The following is a 6876-nucleotide window of genomic DNA, read 5'->3' on the forward strand; positions in this document are numbered from 1 at the left end:
TGTCGTGGAAAGCCCATGTTCAGGATCTTGTTCAAAGACTTAACACTGCCATTTTTACTATTCGAACGGTATCAGAAGTTAGTGATCGTTCAGCATGAAAATTAGTCTACTTTGCATATTTTCATTTGCTTATATCCTGTGGTATTATATTTTGAGGTAACCCTTCATTCTAAAAAGGTATTTTTGGGTCAGAAATGGGCGGTCTGGGGAATAAGTGGTGTAAGTTCATAAACCTCTTGTCGACCCATGTTCATGAGTCTGGGAATTTTGAAATTGGCCTCTCAATATATCTATTCCTTACTGTCATTCCTGTTTACAATATTAGCTTATTCCCAAGAATAAAAAGCTTTCACTCGGTTGATACTTGGTAGAAATCAAACCTGTATTTGGATCGGACCTCCTTAACTATTGTGCAAAAAGGTGTGCAGTATACTGCTACATTCATTTTCAATAAGCTACCACTCGAATTAAAAAATCTTAGCAGTAATCCACGCACTTTCAAATTGAAACTGAAGAGTTTCCTCATGGGTCACTCCTTCTATTCTGTCGAGGAGTTCCTTGAAAATTTAAGGTGATTCTTATTGTATTGTTGACTGTGTTTACTTAAACTTATGGATTGACTTTTTTCGGGTTCATAAACATTTATTTTTATCTGTTATTACTTTTATGTTGTAAATTCATGTTCTGACACATTCCATGATCTTGGAGATTTGCTCCTCAATTTGGTCCTATAGAACTTGATGTGTAAATAAATAAATAAATAAAAATAATCATTAATGTGCAACATGAACAGCAAATGTCTTAACACGCCTTCCTTGTGTGCACTAGACTTTACATCTGCCTATGACTCTCCATCTGAGGTGACATACTGTGTATTTCACACTAAGAAATCCTCAATTGAGTCACAAATTTCAGTTGATACCCCATACAATCTTTCTTCTGATAATAAGTGCACATGTTGCACTGAGTCAAATTACTTTCGGAAATCAACAAATACTGCATCTACCTGGCTACCTCACTCCATTGCTTTCAGTACGCCGTGCGAGTAAAGAGCAAGTTGGGTTTCACATGATCAATGTTTTTGGAATCTGTGCTGGTTAGTGTGAAGGAGGTCCTTTTCAAGATATCTCATTAAATTTGAGCTCAGAATATGGTCTAAGATTCTACAACAAATGGATATCAAGGATATTGGTTGATAGGCATGTGGATCACTTCTGCTGCCTTTCTTGTAGATGGCTGTGGCCTATGTTTTCTTTCAAGCACAGGGTACAGTTTTTTGTTTGGTATATTACGGTTAAAAGGGGTGCTAACTCAGCTGAAAATTCAGTATAGAATGTGATAGGGACTCCATCAGGCACTGGAGCTTTGTTCACTTTTAATAGTTTCAGCGGTAATGGCATAATAATGGACTCAACACACAGCTAAACTAATCAAGGAGATCCAGTCAGTACATTTTGTTCTTGTAAATATCTCCCATTGTGTTCACCTAAAGACAAGTGTGTTGTACTATTTGCATATTTGCACTTCCTGCTGTCTGGTGGAACAATCTTATAGGGGTGTGAAAAAAAAAAAAAAAAAAAAAAAAACACACACACATGTGTGTGTATTCAATAGAAGCAAGCAGTGAACATATTGTGTAAAAGAGGTAACTACAATCTTGCATAAGGTTACTTTACACGTCTTGGAATTCTTACACACTCTTCTTGGTACATTTACACATTAACAATCTTTGTTGCCAGTAATAAAAATGTTTCAGCTGAACTGTTACTTGTACCATCACAGTACTAAACACAAAGATAATTTAGATGTAGAGTTTTCTTCCACGTCATTCATTCATATATATGTATTGTGTTCTATAAATACCATCACAAAAGAGACACTTCAGGAATGTGGAATGAGGTGAGTTGTACATTAAGCCACTGCAACCAGCATCTGCACAGTATACTAACAACAAATGCTAACAGTAAGTGCTAATCTACCCACTTACTCACACACATAAATATGAGAATTTATGTAACTTTATATGCATGACACTAAAAGCTGTTTATTTACTTGCAAAGTCAATGCCTGTTTAACATAAACATAATACTTAAGTGGAATAAATATTCTTGAGTCACCAGGGTTCAGAGTGGAGCTATGTACTCTGGTGCAATGGTATTCAACAAGCTCCCATCTAACATAAAGCAAGAAACTGGAAATATTTACAAAGTGAAAAGAAAATTAAAAATTTACATCATTAATCATTTATGTTACAAAGCAAGTCCCAACATTCATGATAAAACTGTAAGAGAAGTAGCAGTGTATTGTAAAGAGGCACTCTTATTTTTACAATTAAGGTAATTACTTTTGTGGTAAGTAAGAAAATGCCAATAGAAGATAAACAACAAATATTCAAATAACTGAGGGAGCAGTAGCTTTTGTAAAAGTAATGTTTTTTTTCTAATTTACTACGTTACATTTATCAGGCTTAAGCACAGGCAGTATTTAGCAGTACGATTACCAGGTTACTGATAGTTTATAGTTTATTTATTTATTTCATTATAGTTTATTTATTTATTTATTTAGCACCCATATTATCACATTCATGATATTGGACTTGTCAAACTACAGAACAGTATAAAATATTAAATATTTACACCATGTACAAAATCTTATCATTGGTATCAACACATCTTTATAAGAAAAACATTATTCTGCTTATGTACATACAGATAGAAGAGAAGCTTGTGAAACCCCTTGGTTGATTTTACTAAAACTATTAAATACCTGTACTTTAGTTAACTAGGCATAGTAACATACAGCACAAAAGCTATGTGCACAATAACGTACATACATGGATGAAAGAAATTTAGTTTTGTCTAGGTTTGGTTGATAATTATGAATTTTTGTTTAGAGAGTTATGAAGTAAACCTACAGATTTGAGCAAAATTCCAGGTATTCAATAATGCTGTAGAAGGAGTTGTTTATTAGTAGATTTTTTAGTCCTTTTTTGAATGTACTAGTGTTTGATATTTTTTTATGCTATCTGGCATTGCACTGTATGAATTTTTGGTTTGTGAACAGCATTGTCCTGATATTAATTAATGCAGTGTGTAGATTATTTTCCTATGAGTTGCTTCATTTCTGTTTATGTGGACCTTGACTCACTCCCCATCATGAAGGTTCTCCTTTTTAATGGTACCATGGAACATGATGGATGAGTGGATGAATGAACTAAATGAAAAAGACTATGTTTTGAAGAACCTATATTTGCAGCAGACAGATAGTGAAAAGTGAAGTGGTATATCCAACAGTGCTTTCAATCTATAATATCCAAAAGGAAAAGAGCTGTAATGAACCCAAATATCACTTCCAAAGACATTAGACCATGTTTTTCTTGCATTGTCTAACAATACATAAAAGCATTCACCTAATGATGAAATAAAACTGACATCCAACTGCAGGAGGCAACAAGTCTCCCAACAAAAGAGCACAGTCACTTTATGTGAAGTAAAAGCTGAAAGGTGGTATAAAATTAAATATCATTGGGAATTTTAATGTTATCCATTTTACTATATTTTAAGTAGTAAATATTGAACATTTATGTATACTTTAATTATGGTGTTCACCCACATAAATTGTTTCAAGAGAGCAAGATCATAACTTCAGGTTTTGGCCAAGCAATTGCACTATTAACAACCTTCTCTGTTCTGCAGAGCTGGTGCTTGCAGCATGGACAGTCAACAGCAATTTTAAAGTAAGACAAAGACAGTTATGGGACCGATGACCAACCAAAGGCAGTTAGCTGACTATGTTTGAGATCTTATGGCTTGATTGTAGGAGAAGGTTCTTAATGGCACAATTTCTATGACAAAACCTGAAGATAAGAGCTTGTATTTTTGGTATGTGCTGTTCTTTGAGGTGAAGAACATTTTACATGGTTGAATGCTATAATTAAAGTGTTTCTCTCTAGTGAGATGGCTTCGTACTTCAGCAGAACATCAACACATTCATCATTCAAGTGGGGGTATTATGAGTCTTTACACAGAGAATATCCCTGTGCATGTGCCTGCAAGAAGCCCATTTGATAGAAACTGATGCCGCTGAAGTATGGAATTACAGTTTGCATGCAAAGGAAATTTTGTGTGAAATCCAATGTAATTTTACTCTTCATTAAATATGTCACTAATAAAATACAAAAGTGTTTGGAAAAACAGTATATCACTATAGAATACAAAGACATGAGCTACAGATTAGGAATGTTTAAGATCTGCCAAGGATGCTTAGCAACTGCTACAAAAATCAAGAGTATGCAGAATACCATGTAGTCATGGATTGGTGTGAATGAGTTCCTCAGAGGAAATGGTGGAGAAAGGGGTAGCAGTGCATAAAGCAACTGGAAAAAGTGGGAAATGAATAAATCAGCTGCACTGGAATAATTTTGTAATTATGAAACCACATTTATTTAGCTCATCTGATCATATCCAGTACAGTTTACTAGATGATATTGGACTTAAAAATAGTGCATACAAAGAAAATAATCATGTTTTATGACCCCATTACAAGTTATATGCAGTAGCTGATGAAGGAAGTTAAGTACCCAGAAGGTCAAGAAGAAACCAAGGGGAACTTTACAGGTTGAAAGGGTATATAATGTTATTTCAGTGATTACAGAACTGAGTCAAATTTACAAAGAACTTGACAGAGTGGACCAACTTATCAGTATGATGCAGCCTCCCCTCTGGGCTGGATGCATGCACTGATTCAGCTGAAAAGAGTATCATAAGCCCATTGTCCTATCCTGAAGCAACCTAGTCCACAACTGTTGTAGCTGTTCCTTGATATCCTTGATACTGGCAGTGGGATGGAGTGGACATACAAGCTGGTCCTACGCATGTTCTATCAGGAACAGATATGAGGATCTTGCTGGCCACAAGAGTGCATCGACATTATACGAACACTGCATAGAGACAAGGGCCATGTCCGGATGAGCACTGTCCTGTTGAAATATGGCACTATGATATTGTCACATGACAAGTAGAACATGAGGATGCAGGCTGCCAATGATGTACCATTTGGTTCCTGTCAGCCATAACCTGAAGTCATACCTGATGGCTCCCCATGCTATGATACCATGAGTAACACCAATGTGCCTCTCTAAAATCTTGGAAGAATGGGATATCTTCTTAGGTCACTTGCCATACTTATTGATGATGGTCCTAGAACTGCAATTTATCACTGAACACAATGTGATGCCATTCAGCAACAGTCTTTGCTACCCACTCATCCCACCATTCCAAACGCAGCTGTTTGTGTTGTGGTATCAACAGCAGCTGACAAATGGGATGTAATTCCCTTGTCCAGCTGCTGCTAGTTCTGAACAACGGTGCATGATGACTCAGAATGTTACAGGATATCCATTACTCATTCTAAGACAGAAGGTGCAGATGTGAAGGTGTTGTGATATGCTCAGTGCACTATAGAGCAATCCTGCCACATAGAGATCAGACCTCATACAGTAACTGGCAAATTGATGACGAATATGGCTGCCCTTCTCATGCAGTCCAGCACTGGACAACCGTCACATCCAAATGCCCCACAAATCTAGATAGTGCAAGACTTGACCAGCAGGCCAACAATGAGACCCGTTTCAAACTCTTTCTTTCAATAAAACTGTCTCACATGAATATGGGGCATTAATGTGTCCTTTGCAGTGATCACTCAATATCTGACACTGTTCACACCACTTATGTACCCGACCAGGCCTGGTAACAACAATAATGCACTGTGGTGACTGTTCTATCTGTTACAGAGAATTGCAACTTTAATAATTTACATACCTGCCTATGAGTATACGCATACAATGTACAAACTTACATTGACATCCGGCCATGTCTTCTGCGTGCTTCACTTTTTCTATCAGACAGTGTATATTCAAGTTTAAGTGTTTACACAGTGATTTGAAGCATAAATGGATACAAAGAGGGAGCATTAAGTTCAATGGCATCTGACTTCCAGACCTCAAGACTAACTGCACCAGTCTTCCACTGTGGGGAATTAGAGGCAGTGTACTGCAATGCCCAATAATAGGCAACTGTTTTTAAATTTTGGAAGCACATTATGTCATTCCCAATTCAGAAGTACATCGCTACATAATTTTACTTGAATCTAAAATATTTGAAAAACTTGCTGTTGAACAAATCCAAAACTTCACTGCAAAATATTCTGTTATTCTAAACAATCAATTTGGTTTTTAGCAGGGAAAAAACACCATAGTTGCAATGAACAGTTTCATTCAGAAAATAAGTACATCATTAGACAAGAGAAATAAGGTGGCAGGAATTTTCTGCAACCTCACAAAGACATTTGATTCTGTAAACCATGCATTGCTTGTTTACAAACTTGAAAAGTATGCCACTAATGGCCGTGCCCTACAATGACTTAAATCCTACTTATCAAACAGAAAGCAAAGAGCTAGCATCTCTTCGAATGGCACATATTAGTTTTCTGACTGGAAAAAAATATCTCAAGGTGTTCCACAAGGCTTCATATTAGGCCCAGTCCTATTTCTCTTCTGTGTTAATGACTTACCATTAAATATTAGCTCCCCATCAATTCTGTTTGCAGATGATACTTCTGTCTTAGTTGAAGATGTGGATTCGGAAAATATTCCCAGATCTGTGATGAGAACCCTCAGTACCTTAAAACTTGATTTCAGTTAAATGGGTTGAATCTAAACATATCTAAGACTCACACAATGCAGTTCAAAACCAAACAGTAAAAATGTGAGCAAACTGAGATTGTACACAACAACCAAGATATAGAAGAAACTGACTCTGTCAGATTCTTAGGTTTACATGTAGATAAAAATTTGAGCTGGCAGTCACATATTGAACA

The sequence above is a fragment of the Schistocerca piceifrons genome, chromosome 5, assembly GCF_021461385.2.
Source record: "Schistocerca piceifrons isolate TAMUIC-IGC-003096 chromosome 5, iqSchPice1.1, whole genome shotgun sequence".
NCBI classification, from domain to species: domain Eukaryota; kingdom Metazoa; phylum Arthropoda; class Insecta; order Orthoptera; family Acrididae; genus Schistocerca; species Schistocerca piceifrons.